The sequence below is a fragment of the Hyperolius riggenbachi genome, chromosome 1 (genome assembly GCF_040937935.1).
Source record: "Hyperolius riggenbachi isolate aHypRig1 chromosome 1, aHypRig1.pri, whole genome shotgun sequence".
Classification (NCBI taxonomy): Eukaryota; Metazoa; Chordata; class Amphibia; order Anura; family Hyperoliidae; genus Hyperolius; species Hyperolius riggenbachi.
In genome coordinates this window covers 71917961-71934866 of record NC_090646.1, presented here as the reverse complement: position 1 = coordinate 71934866, position 16906 = coordinate 71917961, and the positions used below count along the sequence as shown (strand labels likewise).

General features: G+C 40.0%; 1 long non-coding RNA gene across 2 annotated transcripts in view; it reads left to right on the top strand.

Moving 5' to 3' along the window:
- The window catches only part of LOC137545432 (uncharacterized), a 62671-nt gene extending 46269 nt beyond the window's left edge, over positions 1–16402 (top strand). The window contains exons 3-4 of one of the 2 annotated variants that reach the window (XR_011026033.1): positions 12861–13021; positions 16284–16402. This is a non-coding gene — a long non-coding RNA (uncharacterized lncRNA). Of the gene's footprint in view, positions 1–12860; positions 13163–16283 lie in introns of those variants that run through there. The other variant, XR_011026032.1, reaches the window with a different exon arrangement.
- Positions 16403–16906: the final 504 nt, after the last annotated feature.

Here is a 16906-nt window from a genome sequence, read left to right as displayed (position 1 = left end):
CACACACACACACACACACACACACACACACACACACACACGTATATCATCCTCAATCTTGCCCTGGCTATGCGGTACACCTGAACTGGAACCTGTGTTTATTAAGTTATTGCATAACTTTCTTTGATCTCTTTCCCCTCCTAATAGAAATTCTCTTTTAAAATCTTTACTGTATACTTTATTTTTTTTGGGGGAAAAGGAAGGCACTCCGTCTATGATTTGTATAGCGCTGGCCCAATATGTATATGCTCAGTGTAAAAATAGTAAATAATGGATGCTTTCCTCCTCCCTGTTTTTGGAGTAATGTATTCAGGCAGCTATAACTCACCGCTATAACTGGTCCCCTATCTGTTCATGTCAGCCTCACTGTGGCTAAATACATAGCACTGCAGAGGCTCTGCAACTGAATCATCGAGGAAAGAGAGCTGGAACAATATATTCCCCATCATTTCGGAAAGCCTTTTTTTTTACCGTAGCAGCTTGTATTTACTCTATGCGCGAAAGCAATTACATAAAAATAAGCATATCACCCTTCAGATTTTACTGTCTGAGGATTTTTATACGTTTGGGTTTATAGGAACTGCCACTGGTTATTTCTGTGTTTTGATGTATATGAAATGGAAAAAAAAGCAAACAAGGGGGTGGAGGACGCCGTCTCTAAGCAAAAGGTTAAAATAAACGCCTAATTATGGATGTTCATGTTAATGCTGATCTTTGATTTTTTTTTCCTTGATAAAGGTTAGCCTGCCAATGAGTTAACAAGGCAGACAGCTCTGCTGCGTAGCAGTTTGTGCCGAGATTCTAAATGGCCTAATTAAGCGATCAGAGGACTTATAGAACACTGCTCTGGAGGAAACAGTAAAATCTATAAGCCACTGCCTTCCAGTACTTTGCTTGACTTTACAGACCAGTGTCCTGGACAAAGTATGTTTATTTTTAAAGGTGAAAGCCAGGTAAAAATGCTTTAAAGAGTCCAACTCTTTACTCTTTTTATTTTTTTATTTTTTATCAGGCTATGTTTGCAGTGGTGTGTTGTGGTGTGGTGCAACGGCCACTTAGTAACCCGGCTTACCCCATTACAATGCACTACCAATGTGGCATTCACAGTGCGGCGGGAGCTTTGTGGTAAAATGGGATGCGGTATGGTAACGCACTGCATGTAAAATCAGAATCATTTTATTTTGCCAAGCATGACTGGGTCATGCCCGGAATTAGACTTGACACAACAAGGCTTAAAGTAAGTGCTGCAGTGTGAACAAGACTTGACGGTTGAAGCGTAAGATAAAAAGAGAAACCTGGGAGGAGTGAGGGTTCGCTGGAGGGGGGGGGGGAGCGTGTTGAGAGAGTTAAGGAGGTTGACAGCAGAGGGGAAAAAACTGTTCCTGTGCCTTGACATCCTGGAGATGGACCAAAACCTCCAGCCTGAAGGGAGCTGGCTGAAGAAGCGGTGGCCTGGGTGTGAGGGATCGTTAGCGATCTTCGGAGCTGTGGAGCGCAGTCTGGAGTTGTGAGGAGTTCAGCGGTAATTTAGTGAAGTTAATAGGTAATGGCGTGCGTTACCGTTAAACGTGTTAACAGTAAGGTTAAAGCATACTTTTAATTAACTGTATGCTTAACTGTACCCTACTGCCATGCAATTTGACACTATGGTGTATAAATAAAGTAAAAGAGCTATCTTTACTGAATTGTGGTGCTAACCCTTTGATTATTTTGTCATGCTTCACTGTACCTGACGCAATGTGTGGCGCTGCTGTCCCGATCCATTGCGATGTGTTCCTGCTGTCAAAGGGTAGAATCCGGCACCATCTAGTACTTGCTCTTTTTCTTTATTGAAAGAATACTGGCATGAATACAACATTTCGGAGGACTAACCTCCTTTATCAAGTATCACCAGCATCTACAAATACATACTGATCATCTCGCTTTATATAGTACATGGTTTCCAAATTTAGCCAATCAGTTGTGCTGTCGCATTGTAGCGACCAATCCCCTTCCGTCTGCCATGCGGACCTTATGGGGAACTTCTACTTACTATGCACAAACTGTTTGCTCCACTGTTTTAGTTTTCTTTATTTCTTATTGATATATTGCTGCCTGTGATGCCTGTTTGGGATCAAGTCCCTAGTGTTGGGATTAAGTTTCCAGTTATTTATTAGTATATCACCTGATAATTTATGACTATATATATATATGCTCTGCAAGTTGCAGTGTTCTGAGGCTGACAGCGCTGTGCGCGCTGGTAGTGGGCGTCCAACTGGTTGCCCGGTGACGGTGTGGGGGCCAGCCAATCACGGCTGATTTTCTGCATGCATCATATTACGCCTTCCAGAGGCGGATTTTTGTCCGCCTTACGGAGCGCAGTCCCCTGTCAGGTCCGCCTCTGTCTAGGGGCGTGTCCTGACATGATGTCATCTGGGACAAGCGCCCGCACTGGTCGGCGTTTAGGACAGCTGAGCGGACCCCGCCTCCCTGGCTGCGCACAGCACGTTGTCACTGCTGCTCTGTGATTGGAGCAAACAGTTTGTGCATAGTAAGTAGAAGTTCCCCATAAGGTCCGCATGGCAGACGGAAGGGGATTGGTCGCTACAATGCGACAGCACAACTGCTAAATTTGGAAACCATGTACTATATAAAGCCAGATGATCAGTATGTATTTGTAGATGCTGGTGACACTTGATAAAGGAGGTTAGTCCTCCGAAATGTTGTATTCATGCCAGTATTCTTTCAATAAAGAAAAAGAGCAAGTACTAGATGGTGCCGGATTCTATCTTTCTACATTGAGACACAGGACTTTGGGCTTGAGTCCTTGACCCCAGGCACATCAAAACGTCATCCTTACTGGAGTGCATACTACCTCTACTCCTGCTGTCAAAGGGGACGCAACATAGTGGCCATTGGGAACATAGTATCAGAGAATGTATATTCAATTTGTTTAGCTTTGTGCTAGAAGTAACACCAACAAAAACAACAAATAACAACAACGGAAAAAAAAATCCACAATTCGCAATCACACAATCACAAGGCAAGGCCTAGATACAGAAGGAAAAGTTGCACAGAGTATAAACAGAATACTACGTTTTCATGTACGTTGGACTGTGTATCAAACAAGTTTTTTTCATTCCAGTATTGTAAACAAAAAAGTTACAGCGCTCACATAAACAGCAATCCAATAATGATGAACCACCAGATAAAAAGTCCACATTAAAATCAATAATCAACAAATCAAAAAAAAAAATCAGAGACCAGGAGATGCAGCAGCTTAACTATGTAACTTCTAGTGTTGTTTGTCAGTGTCAAATATAATTGACCTGTCAACTCAACTTATCTAGTATAGAAATATTTGTATCTAAATTACGGATCACAGGATCTATGGCTTCAATCCACACACTTCATTTTTTGGCATACTTAGCTGGTTGGTTATGATTGGTATGTCAATTTATTTAATGGTAAGGCCAGATTCACCAGCCTTTTCCAATCTGACAAGGTGGTTTCAACAAGTTACATTTTAAGTCTAAGAAAAACGTTTGGATGGTACGAGGGGCAAAAATCTATTTTTGTTATTTTTAGATGTGCTATGTCCCTATCTGTGAGAATTTTGATAATTTCTGATAGTTTCTTGTTCATGCAGGGAGTTGGGGAAATCTTTCCAAAAGTGAAATAGACAGTGGCAAACTAGACAGTTTTTGTGGGCCAACACACCTGATTGTCTCATTGGAAATGATAAACACTACACTTTAGCAGCCGAGCAAGTGCACAGAGTCACAGGAAGTTCACTTTTCTTGCGCTTCATGGCATTTTATGTAGCTCTGATGCTTCCCCCTTTCAGCTTGGAAGGAGGAAACATCATAGTCAAGAGAAGCGCAACTTCACCACCAGACTGGCATCCAAGTCCTTGTGGTAAGGGAGGACCATAACCGTTCCATTGCATGATTAGACCTTTATATGGGTCTTCCCATCCGGTGAACTTTACCACACTGGGTGTGGTGGTGGACACTTCAGACAAAGATTGGGACCCTGTGTCATCTTGTTCACATTGTGCCGGCCCCCCCCCCCATTTAACGCGTGCTCTCTCTCTCTCTCGCTCTCGCTCTTGCTTTCTCCCTCTCTCTCTTCTGTTTTGGAGATATTTTGACCCTGGTGCTCTGATTTTTATGCTAGACCATTTTTCTTGCTTCCAACACAACACCTGACTTCAAAGACTTTTTATTCTTCAGAATCTGAGGATTCCCATTGGTCTGTTAAAGGACCACTAGGGGGCACTTGAGGGTAATTCAAAGATGCTTTGGGCTTGCTATACTTAATCTTGTATAATCTTGATATAGTAAACTTGGATATAGTAAACTTTTGGGAATAGTAAACTAAATGTCCAGGTCCCGGCCAAGCACCACTGTAAGTATATGAGGAGATTTGCGCTCGCAAAAGTCCACGATTGTGCAAATCGCGGCACTTAGTGCGCGTAAAAGTCTGCAAACGGCACTTCACGTGCTAACTGTTTAGCACACCCGTGCTAAACAGTTAGCACGGCTTTGTGAATCAAGCCCCTGGTGTAGTAAACCCTGATGTAATAGAAATTTGGTTATATTAAACCTGTTTTTGGCCCCTTCAGTATTCTATGTCAGGCTATAGTGGAAAGTGGGTGGGATCATGCATCATACGTTAATCGCAGACCCATCATCTATGGTCGGTGGGCGGGCTGGCAGCCACTTGTAGCCTGCTCGCTATCTGCACACTACTCTGGGCCTGTGAGGATTACCTCAAAAGCACCAGCCGGTGAGACCTATGCTTCGTGTGTAAGCTGCTGCATGATTACTGAGGGAATTGCCTAACATCTGTGACTTGCTTGTGCATGGCTGCAATGCTTACAGTATCATCCAGGCTGCACAGGAATGTAGACAGAGGAGCACACTATCAGTACTGCACCTGCATTAACTGGTGAGACCTATGCTTCCTGTACAAGCTGTTGCGTGACTATTGCATGCAAATCGCCACATATTGAGCACGGTGCATTCTTATCCAGTGCTTTCCATGCTCACTTGCTGAAGCATTGAAAAAAAAATCACTCCCAATTATTGACTGAATTAAGAAACAGTACTACAGTTTACTTATGTGCCTAAGTATGACAATGTATGATAGTGTAAACTTCTGTTATAGTAACCACTTCATCTGGTCCCTTGGAGTTTATTATAAAGGTTTTCTATGGAATTAAAATACTTGGTTCAGTAGCCCCATACATGCCCATTATAAGTTGCTAAGCATGTATTTTCAAGGCCAGATTTATACTTTTTGTGTCCCTAGGCCAGGCCTGGGCAAAGTTTACGTAGCCTGGGCCCCATTGTGCGGGCCGCGGGTTGCATCCCTTAAAGTCCAAACTCCATCCCTCCCTGCAAAGTTCCGAGCAGGCACCAGGAGGTTTTAAACTCACCTTGCTCACCAATGTCCCGCATCGCATCTTCATGGCAACTGGGCGTCACATGACGTGATGTGAGGATGTGCCAGCGTATTACACGCTGGCTCCCTCCTCTGCAGAGAGAGAGGGGGAAGGAGGGGGATCCAGCCACCTATCGGCAGGCCGTAGTCTGCCCAGTGCTGCCCTAGGCCAACTTTCTTGCATGTGCAGCACCCCCCCCCCCCCCATTCTTGTACTGACACCTCTTCCATGTCTAACATTCTTGTACAGCAGCCCACTTTAATTATATATAAAATCCCTTGGGCTGCAGCTCTCTATTTCTATCCCTCTTCCATGTCCAGCCGCCCCTCAACCAGCTGCCACCCAAGGCCTGGGCCTTTGTGGCCTTTCCAGAAATCTGGAGTGCACCTATGAGAATAGCGGTTACAGTCAGAAATTAGGGTGTGAGGGCGCACAAAGAATAGTGGTGGCAGAATTCTGCTATTATCAAAGAATACACTATGTGTGTTGGGAAACGTGTTTTATTGAGTCCCAAAAGTTGGGCTCCTGTGAAGTTTTCTGTCTGCAAAAAAATTCCAACTCCTCTACTCCCGGGCAGTATTTTCAAGTATATCTATTCCCAGGGCCGGTTGTCTCATGAAGCAAGGTGAAACATTTGCATCAGGTGTAGAGATTACAGGGGCATCAAGTTTTGTTTACACTCACAGCATGCAGTCAGAGTAGGAGGAGAAGCGAGAGGAAAGCGAGGTGAAGAGGTCATTTGGGAAAAGCAGCTTGTTGTGCTGTGCAGGGATGCTCAAATCACGAATTCGGATTAAATCCAGGTAATTGCAGCCCGGAAGGAGGAAGTGTATGTAATCACGTGATGCCGGATTGGAACGCAGCGTGGGAGGCGCCAAGGGACGGAGCTAAGAAGACGCCGATGGGTAAGATTAACCCCCCCCTAGCCCACCCGCACAGGTGCTGCAATTAACTGGATGAATTCCGAATAACACCTATTTGGATTTCAGCCGAATTCGTGATTTGAGCATGCCTGGTGCTGTGCAAGGAGTCTGGCATTGAGTGAGGAGGGGGGAGGCTGGAGAGCAGCAGTGTTTCATTTGACTTGCACAGCAGAAGGGAGGAGGTGGCACTGCTGTCCTGACTCAGGAGGAATGGAGTGGCTGAGGGTGAGCAAGTTTGTTTGTCACAGACTCACAGCCAGACTCACAGCCAGCCAGTGTGCTATTGTTTTGAGCTGCAGCATGTCATGTGAGAACATTTAATGAAGCAGAATAAATTGTTGGATACTGTGAGATCATTCCAAATTGGGGGGTGGAGGGGTCGTAGGGGGGTGGTGGTGGTCACATCCTCACAAGTTTGCCTCAGGCAGCAAAAAAGTCCAGAACTGGCCCTGTCTATGCCATTATCTATTGATGTGACAGAATTCACAAAATTGTTTTCATTTGATTTAGAATTTTCGCATAGAGTTTTCTCATTCATATCCCTTGAGCATTCTTGGAAGTCATTTTTCGCAATTTATCTGAAAAACATTTGCGCGCTACATGAACATAACATTTGGTATTGACTTGAAATTCTGTGAGTTCTGAATTCCGACTTTCAGCTAGAAATTACAGCAGTGAGGATTTGGAATCCCATGAAATCCATGCGCTCTTTCCTACAAGCAACAAACAAAAGTTGGTATAAAAATAGTAATTGGGTGGTTTAGAGGAAAGAGACAACTTGACCGTCATTATGGTTCAGGGCAATTGGACTCGCAGCTATCTAAACAGATGTCGGGTGAAATAACATATATTTGAATTACATCGTTTCATTTTGAAAGAATATGAATTATTTCTTTTGTTCCTCTACTTTAACAAGAAATGATAAAATAGCTTGTGTTGCCATTGTCTATGCTATATCAATTTTAATGGAATTGTACTTTCCTTTTTTACATGCTAATGAAGATATACTGTTAAAGGACAACTATCAATAAACCTATATATATCCACAAACCCCATCTATGTCTTGTTAATGATGGCAATGATGTCCTCTATCATATAGCAATCTTGATTTATAGGAAGTGGATGTCTTTTGAAAAAGAACTATACGTTTTTTTCTGTTTCCCTCATTTAAGTTTTTATTATTTTTATTATCATTTCGAACATTACAGCCAAAATCGAGAAACATATTTTGCAACCATAAACTTGCTGCATAGAAAACTAAACATACATCATAAGTAGACGTATGGGCACAAAGCCAGGGAGCAAAAAGTCAAAAGTTTTATAAGAGGATAGAAGAAAGTAGAAACGGAAGACGTGAGCATCGGGGTGACATCCATTCTAACCAGAGAACATGAGTATACCCATGTCATAATTAACATCAGTTTATAAAATACATATGAACACTGAGGCCCATATTTAATTCACTTTGGGCCATATGCAGTTCACTTTTTCTCCTAAGTTTTCTCCTAGGAGACAATTTTTCATCTAATGTTTAAAATAACTTTTTGCCACTTTGCAATTGAAAAAGTACCAAAAAGTAGTGTAAAAAGTACTATCAATATTATATTGAGTGTTTTCTTGCTTGTTGGTGGTTTAAAATGCATTTTATTGATAATTTTAAAAATATCACCTAGGAGAAAACCCAGGAGAAAAAGTTAATTGCATATCACCCTTTTTTCTCCAAAGTTTTCTCCTAGGAGATCATTTTTCATCTTCTATTTAAAATAACTTTTGAGCACTTTCAAATAAAAAAGTAGGCACAAAGGAACTGTCAACATTTTTTTGAGTATTTTCTTGCTTTCTGGTGGCTTAAAAGGCATTTTATTGACAAGTGTAAAAATATCACCTAGGAGAAAACACAGGTGGAACACTTAATTGCATGTGGACCCATGGCCCATATGCAATTCACTTTTTCTCCTGAGTTTTCTCCTAGGTGATATTTTTAAACTTGTCAATAAAATGCCTTTTAAGCCACCAGAAAGCAAGAAAATACTCAAAATAATTTTAATATTACTTTTTCACCTACTTTTTGGTACTTTTTAAATTAAAAAGTACTGGAAAACTATTTTAAATCGAAGATGAAAAATGATCTCCTAGGAGAAAACTCAGGTGAAAAAGTAAATTGCATATGGCCCCATGTATTGAACATTGCTATTCTTAACATCTCACATGGGGCCACATGCAATTCACTTTTTCTCCTGAGTTTTCTCCTAGGTGAATTTTTTTTACCTTGTTATAAAATGCCCTTAAACCTCCAGCAAGCAAGAAAATACGAAAAAGAAAAAGAAAAAAAGAAATAAAAAGTACCTTTTCACTAACTTTTGAGAACTTTTTCAGCCGTGAAATGCTACAAAAAAGGTTATTTTAAAGAGAACAAGAAAGTTATCCCCTAAGCGATAACTCGGGAGAAGAAGTTAATTGCATATAGGCCACTGATTCGTACAAACTTTAAAGATTCTGACCCATATGCAATCAACTTTTTCTCCTAAGTTTTCTCCTAGGTGATATTTTTAAATTTGTCAATAAAATGCATTTTAAACCACCAGAAAGCAAGAAAACACTCAACATAAGTTTGATAGTACTTTTTCATTTACTTTTCGGTACTTTTTAGTTGGAAGGTGCCGGAAAGTTATTTTAAATAGAAAATGAAAAATTATCTCTTAGGGGGAAACTCAGGTGAAAAAGTGAATTGCGTATGGACCTCTGCCTCATACTATCAAGCTATCCAAGAGAAAAGGGTGTTTGCACTCTAGTTTCCTCCCACATCCCAAAAACATACAGATAAGTTAATTGGCTCCCCCCTAAATTGGCCCTAGACTACAACACATACACTACACAATATATACATAGACATATGACTATGGTAGGGATTAGATTTGTGAGCCCCTCTGAGGGGCAGTTAGCAAGACAATATATACTCTGTACAGCGCTGTGGAAGATGTTGGCACTATGTAAATACAAATTATTATTTTAAGAGTCCAGTTTTAAGTCATTGACAGGATGACTAAAAAGTTTGTACAAATGGATTTCATGATGAGTTGTTCAAAATTAACATGCATATGATCTTAAAGGGGAAGCATCCCAAAAACATTAGGCAATATACTGTATTTCAACCCCAGTAAGGGGAAAATACATAGCATTTCAGAGTAGCCTCCTTCATCAAGCACTTCCATTACTCCTTACCAATGATGACACTTTTGGACTTGTTTGCCCCCAATGTGGTTTTAATGTTGAAACATTTTAACACAGATTCAGTAGAGAGCTATCTGTGCAATAATTCTGGACTGCTCAAGATTTTTTGACTATAATTTTAACCTTAGATTACCAAGGGAAGGCCATAAATAAGCACCTCCATATTTGATATTCCTGTTTTGACTATCCTTTCTTTCCCTATGTATGCCCTCTTTTCTCCCTGTGCACTGGAACAGGTAATAATAGGCAGAGACCTCACTCAGTTTTTACACAGAAATTGAAAGAACCCTCCCCAATCAATGCTTAACAAAAATACCCCCCTACATATGCCTAGCAAGAACCCTCCCCTATATATACCTAACAAGAACCTTACCCTATCTATGCCTAACAAGAACCCTCCCCTATATATACCTAACAAGAACCTTACCCTATCTATGCCTAACGAGAACCCTCCACTATCTATGCCTAACAAGAACCCTCCCCTATATATACCTAACAAGAACCTTACCCTATCTATGCCTAACAAGAACCCTCCACTATCTATGCCTAACAAGAACCCTCCCCTATATATACCTAACAAGAACCTTACCCTATCTATGCCTAACAAGAATCCTCCCCTTTATATGACAAAAACGAGCCTGATATGTTGCAGTATGTCAGCATTAAAATGGAAATAGTTCAAATTAACAGTAGATATACTCACAAAGCAGGGTTGCCACCAACACAACCACTGAAATGGCAGGTGGGAAGAATTATAACCTGACCCCACTCAGGCATTTAAAAGTCGCTCTCTGTAGATAGGCAGAAGGTGGACTAATCAGTAGAATAAACGAACAAAACAGAGGCACCAACAACAATAAAATAATTAAAAAACGTCTAAAAGGAGGGATGTAGGTGGACTCACCTCCCTCAGGTAAAGACCAGCCAATGAGCCGTTAATTAACAATAATGTATTTTATTGGGGATTCTCCAGGTATGCAACGCGTTTCACGGGCAAAGCTCCAGCTTCATCAGGCAATCAACTATGGAGAAACACTGGGGGAAACCATCAGTAGGTCAAGCTCTGGAAAGAACGCCTCCCCTTTATATGCCTAACACACATGCTACCTTATTTATGCCTAGCAGGAACCCTCCCCTATATATTCCTTTCTAAGTGGAGGGTTCTTGTTAGGCATATGTAGGATAGGGTTTTTGTTAAGCATAGATAGAGGAGGGTTCTTGTCAGGTATAGATAGTGGAGGGTTCTTGTTAAAGCAGTAGGATCAGCCATACTATGCCAGGGAAAAAAACACATATATAAGTAGATAAATACTTGAGCTACTTACATAACACATGTATTATACTATCCACGTTTTGATTTCAGTGAATGTTATATAGTAAATGATGAGAATTCTGTTCCTGGTGGGGGCCATGTCTTTTGCCCACAGTTAAGGCTAACTCGTGATATCATTACTGCCCTTAACTTTTTTTATTTTCTCCTCCAATCGCTGAGTCACCTCAGCCTTGCCTGTAAACACAGTGAGTAGGGGATTAGGTTTCAGATAAGAAGCTGGCAGGGAAATAAAGGGAAGAGGAGGAATAGATTATAGATAAAAAGAACCCCCAGCAAGCAAATCTTTGGCACGGACTACTAAAGAGCCAGTGCTCCTTAAGTATGTGCTAACTCCAAATCATAACAGCAGAAAAAGTTTTGAAAGTTTTGAATGCAGGAATAGCATCTTTATCACTTAATACACTCAGACCAGTTGCTGTTGAAATTTGATTTTTATGGTGACGATACTGCTTTAAGCATATATAGGGTTCATATAATTCTATAATATTGGAAACACTCTATTGTCTTGGATATCTCAATATTATGGAACAAAATCTTTGAGGTTTGTAAAATCAATGTGAAATGATAACAATGTTTAATAAATGGTGTTCAAATAAAATCTATAAATTGATGTTAATTAGGGCATGGTCATTTCAGCACACGGTGCTCAGCACCAACTACCGAAGCTGGGTGCCGCTATAGCACCAATGCTATAGTGTGCACCCTGCACAAGGGTAATTCGGTGTTCCGACAATTGCCAGACCCCAAATTACTTCTCCTTCTGAGTTGTTACGACTCGGAGGGGAAATAGTAGTTAACACCGCCTGAAATTTGAGCGGCAGCAGGGTGAGCTGTCATCCGGCTAATCCAGCACCCAGCTCACAGGCAACATTTCAATACGTATGCATGGGTATGCTCATTTTCCTTGGTTGCAATGGATGCCACCCCGATGCTCATGTCTTCCGTTTCAGCTTTCTTCTATCCTCTTATAAAACTTTTGACTTTTCGCTCTCTGGCTTTGCGCCCATACGTCTACTTATGATGTATGTTTAGTTTTCTATGCAGCAAGTTTATGGTTGCAAAATATGCTTCTTGATTTTGGCTGTTATGTTTGAAATGATAATAAAAATAATAAAAACTTAAATGAGGAAAGCAGAAAAAAATATATAGTTCTTTTTCAAAAGACATCCACTTCCTATAAATCAAAATTGCTATAAGATAGAGAGAGAAAAAAAAGAAAGAACTGCCAATTGTCATCATTAACAAGACATGAGATGAAGTTTGTGGATATGTCGGTTTATTGATAGTTGTCCTTTAACAGTATATCTTCATTAGCATGTAAAAAGGAAAGTACAATACCATTAAAATTGATAAAGCATAGACAATTGCAACACAAGCTATTTTATCATTTCTTGTTAAAGCGGAGGTACAAATGAGATAATTCAAATTCTTTTTGAAATGAAACAATGTAATTCATATATATGTCATCTGTTTAGATAGCTGAGTCCAATTGCCCTGGACCATAATGACAGTCAAGTGGTCTCTTTTCCTCTAAACCACTCAATTACTATTTTCATGCCAACTTTGGTTTGTGGCTTGTAGGGATGAGCGCATGGATTTCATGGGATTCCAAATCCTCACTGTTGCAATATCGAGCTGAATGTCGGAATTGAGTATACACTGAATTTCCAGTCAATACTAAATGTTATGTTCATGTAGTGTGCAGATGTGTTTTTTTCACATAAATAGTGAAAATGTCTTCTAAGAATGCTCAAGCGATATGAATGAAATAACTCTGTGCCAAAATTCTAAATCAAATTATAACCTAATACTGTATGAACATATTAATATTATTGCAAATGTACACTAACTTATAGTTTATGCAAAAAATATATTTTCAATCAATTACAATTTTGTGAATTTGCAATGCAAATTCTGAATTCCTTTGAAATTCTATGCGTTTCAGAATTTCTTCAAATTTGGAATTAGGCAATTCTAACCATCTTTAGTGGACTGTCCAGCGAGAAATGTCTGAAGACCACCACAAAGACTACCATGAATCTTCTCCAGAAAGATCATTATATGAGCATACTAGACTGCCTTGGACAGGTTCTCTCTTACGGAGAGGTAAGGAGAGAGACAACCAGAAGACCAAATGCAGTGAGACTTCACATGAGAAAAAGTTAACTTAAAAACAAAAAGCAAAAAACAAGCAAACAAACAAAAAAAAAAAACAGTTGAGGATTGGCGTCAAATGAAGGCTGCACAGAACTAATACATTAAAGACCTAACATGCTGGTTGATATTTCTGAGATCCTGGCCTGCCCTAAGACTTTCTTAGATGTGGGTGATTATAAGGACTATTTAAAAAAATATATATATATTTTCTAGTGCACAGTATATACAGTATATGAATGGCCCTGGAATACTGTTTGGGATATAATCTTACATAACAATATAATGTCCAGTTCAATTTTTAAGCTGATATTTTTTCTTAATATTCAACTCTATATCAGTTTACTTTGGACACAGAAAAGCTTCTACACTCTGAGATAAAACAAACTCTCGTCTGCCAGCTTGTAGAGCTGACTTCATCTCAAAAGCTCCCATGACAAACTGAAACCTATTAACCCTTAGGCCCCTTTTACACTTAATCCGTTGCATTTGGCATGCGTTTGCGTTAGTACGCGTTAGTGCATGTTAGTGTGCATTTATTCCTGATATGTAACAAAAACCTATTTGTTACAATCCCCACATGCTGGCATCGGCAAAAAAGAGTGCAGCACTCTTCTTTTAAATAGGTTTATGTTACATTTCAGGGAAAAACGCGCACTAACGCGTACTAACACAAATGCATGCCAAACGCAGCAGATTAAGTGTAAAAGGAGCCTTACAAGTTTATTTTTATTTTTTATTTTGAGAACGTATAATTAAGTGACCAATCTGCTGGAGCACAGGAGAAATTCTGACTTTAGTTCCACTTAAATAGTGTAACTGTAGTGATCTGCTCTGCTGTCTGCACAGACAGACAGCTTTTTTTTACCATTTTGTAGGTCTGAGTGCTGCAGGTCCCTGGAAAGAAGACCTGTCTTCACTCTGCAACTTGCTGCTCTGGTGAGGAATTTGCATCCACTTGGCATGCAAATTGCTTAGCTGCTTCCTTTGATGGCTTGAAGTATAAATATCATTTCCTCCCAAAATTCCCTGCTGGTCATAAAGATTTGATCCTGCTAGACTTACCTTGAGTCAGCCTATGCTAATTGTTTGCTAAGATTATCTTAGAGTAATTCCTTGGGAGTGCACTTGCATTCCTTCTAGCGTAGTCAGGTTGTTAATTATCTGTATTGCCTTGTACTGTCTATCTGTTGTGATTGTCTTGTCGCCAGCGGTGGTCGACAAGAATTCGTTCTGTCTGTTGGGATCGCATTCGCCCTAGCGGTAGAGGCGGTGGTTCCTTCTGTACTCTGTCTGGGAGTGTAGACCAGAGCTGCGGTTGCTACTTGTTTGTTATTTTCCTTGGCGTTCTAATCATTATTGTTTGCTGTGTCTGTTCCTTTGCTCTGTCTTACTCAGTCTGGTGTCGCTATTGGCAATCACCATTCTTGCGATTGCGTTTTCATTTGATTTCCGCTGTTGTGTGTTCACTGTCGCCGGGTGGCGACTAGATTAGTGGACACACATACATTCTGTCTCTGTGCTCACTCTCTCTCTAAGGGCTATCTTGCCCTGCATTGCTTCAACTTGTACAATTCCCATCTGGCATCTGTGGCAGTGGAGAGGGGTTATTCCTCTGCACTCCACAGCTCCATCTGCTGGTGGGAATGTCCCTCTAAAGGTGCATTGCACCAAAGCTGGGTTCTGTTATTTTATACGCTTGTGGAGGATTTCCGCAATGTCAGCGCACATCTTCTGACCACGGAAATAATTCAACAATCGTTACAGTAACTTTAATTTAGGTGCAGTTGACTGACTTGGCTGTGTTCGATAATGCAAGGAGGTTTAGCTCTGTGTCATAGTTGAAAATACAGAGTGTGGTTTGTAAATTGCAAATGTAATAGAATGATGCAATGCTATAAAACAAGCTATACAACTAAAAGCAAAAACATAAGACTCTTTTCTTTGCTACTAATGTTCTATTAATTATCCGTACTAGCCATACAATTCATTATATCATAGTTTTTGTTTTTGCACTGGTGAGAGCATGCTCACTAGTGCAAGATCCTTACGCTTTTTTTTCCAGTAACAAAACTTTCTCCACCATCCTTTCTTCTCCACACATATTAGCCGAGGGGGTAACTTTTCAGAACATTTTTTTACTGAAAAATTAGGCTTACCGGTATACGCAAGTATCTACAGTATTTCATAAGATATGACAGATAAAGAGAGAAAGAGTATGAGTTAAGACAGATAAAGGGAGAGAAATAATAAAATAAACTGATACGATGGGATAAGTAATAAGATACCATGAATAAGGAGGTAAAAATCATACGTTAAGACAGATAACGGAGATAATTCAGGAGCTAAATAGATAAAGAGATATAATTTATGGGAGTTATTGCAGATAATGAGAGATCATTCACAAGATAAACAAATAAGGAAAGATTTATCATGCGTTAGGACCAGTAAGAGGAGATCATTCTTGAGTTAAACAGAAAAGTAGAGATAATTCATTAGTCCCCATATCAATTAGCTTTTCTCCTAAGTTATCTCCCAGGATATTATTTTTCATCTTACCTACAAATTAAATGTTCAGTACTTAAAAACTACTAAAAAGTGAGTAAAAAAAATATATAAAAGTTATTTTGAGTGCTCCCTCTCTTACTTGGGGGTTTAAAAGGTATTTTATTAAAATGATATGTAAACATCTCTTGTGAGAAAACTCAGGAGACAAGTTAATTGAATAGGGGCCATAAGACCAGACTTGGAAAACTAAATGTGAAATTACAAGCACATGCATGATGGCAAGGCAAAATTCCCTATATTGGTGGAGAATGGAGATTAAAGCACTTCTCAGACTTGTTTATGCACTGGGCCTGAACGTACTCATCTGTTGCATTGGAAGCCACCACAGTCTGTGAGTAAGGCAAGGATGTGTAGAAACAAATAATGAAACCATTTTCCCCCATTTTTCACTTCAGTGTCTCTTTAAAGTAAAATCCAGGGTCTGTAATGAGCCTTCAAAATGCAGAAGTTCATTCTCCAGCGTTCCAGAGAAACAATTTCTTTCTGTTTAGTCTCTGTGGACTCTCAGGTGCCTCCGTTAATGAGCTCTTGTAAAGTTTAATACTCTGTGCTCTTATTTTCTTTATAGAACTGCAGAATAAAATGCATTCGTCGTAAAAGGTTATGTACTTTGCCGGAACTGACTTTTAATTTTCTTTTTGAATAGTATTTATTCTGCTTAAAACTATTTGGAGATACACTGCTGGCTGTAGAAAAGTACTTTTCTGGTTTACTAATTCGCACCTGTGAGCAGAACTTGGAAACTGCCAAAGCAGCAACGCTAAACCACTGGTTAAATAAATCTGATTCTGATTCTGATGATACAAACTATGTTTGAATGGGTATTTGTCTTTATCAAAAATGTCCTCCTTTTTATGATAAAAAAATATTCATTAGTAACACAGATACAGATCAGATCAAGAGTACCTGATATCCTCCGACTTCACTTATTTGCAAACTTTTCCAAAGTCCATCTGAACTGAGAGACATATGCCTGCCCCCTCTCCTTCTCTCTCCCTCCCTTTGCAGATTGAGTCCAGAGAAGTAATGGGATGAGACTTACCAACGCCCGATGTGCCAGGGCTGATATCTCACTTGTGCAGTGCGTTCCTGGCCTCGTAGCGACTACAGCAACATTTCTTTGGCAACAGCAACGTCATGTAATACCATTTAGCAGTGTGCCACAGGAAGGCACTGTAGCCAAGAAGATGACACTAGCTGCTGAGAGGACACCAGGGGTGTGGTACAGAAGTGAGATGTTAGCACTGGCATTTCTTGAGCTAGTAAGTT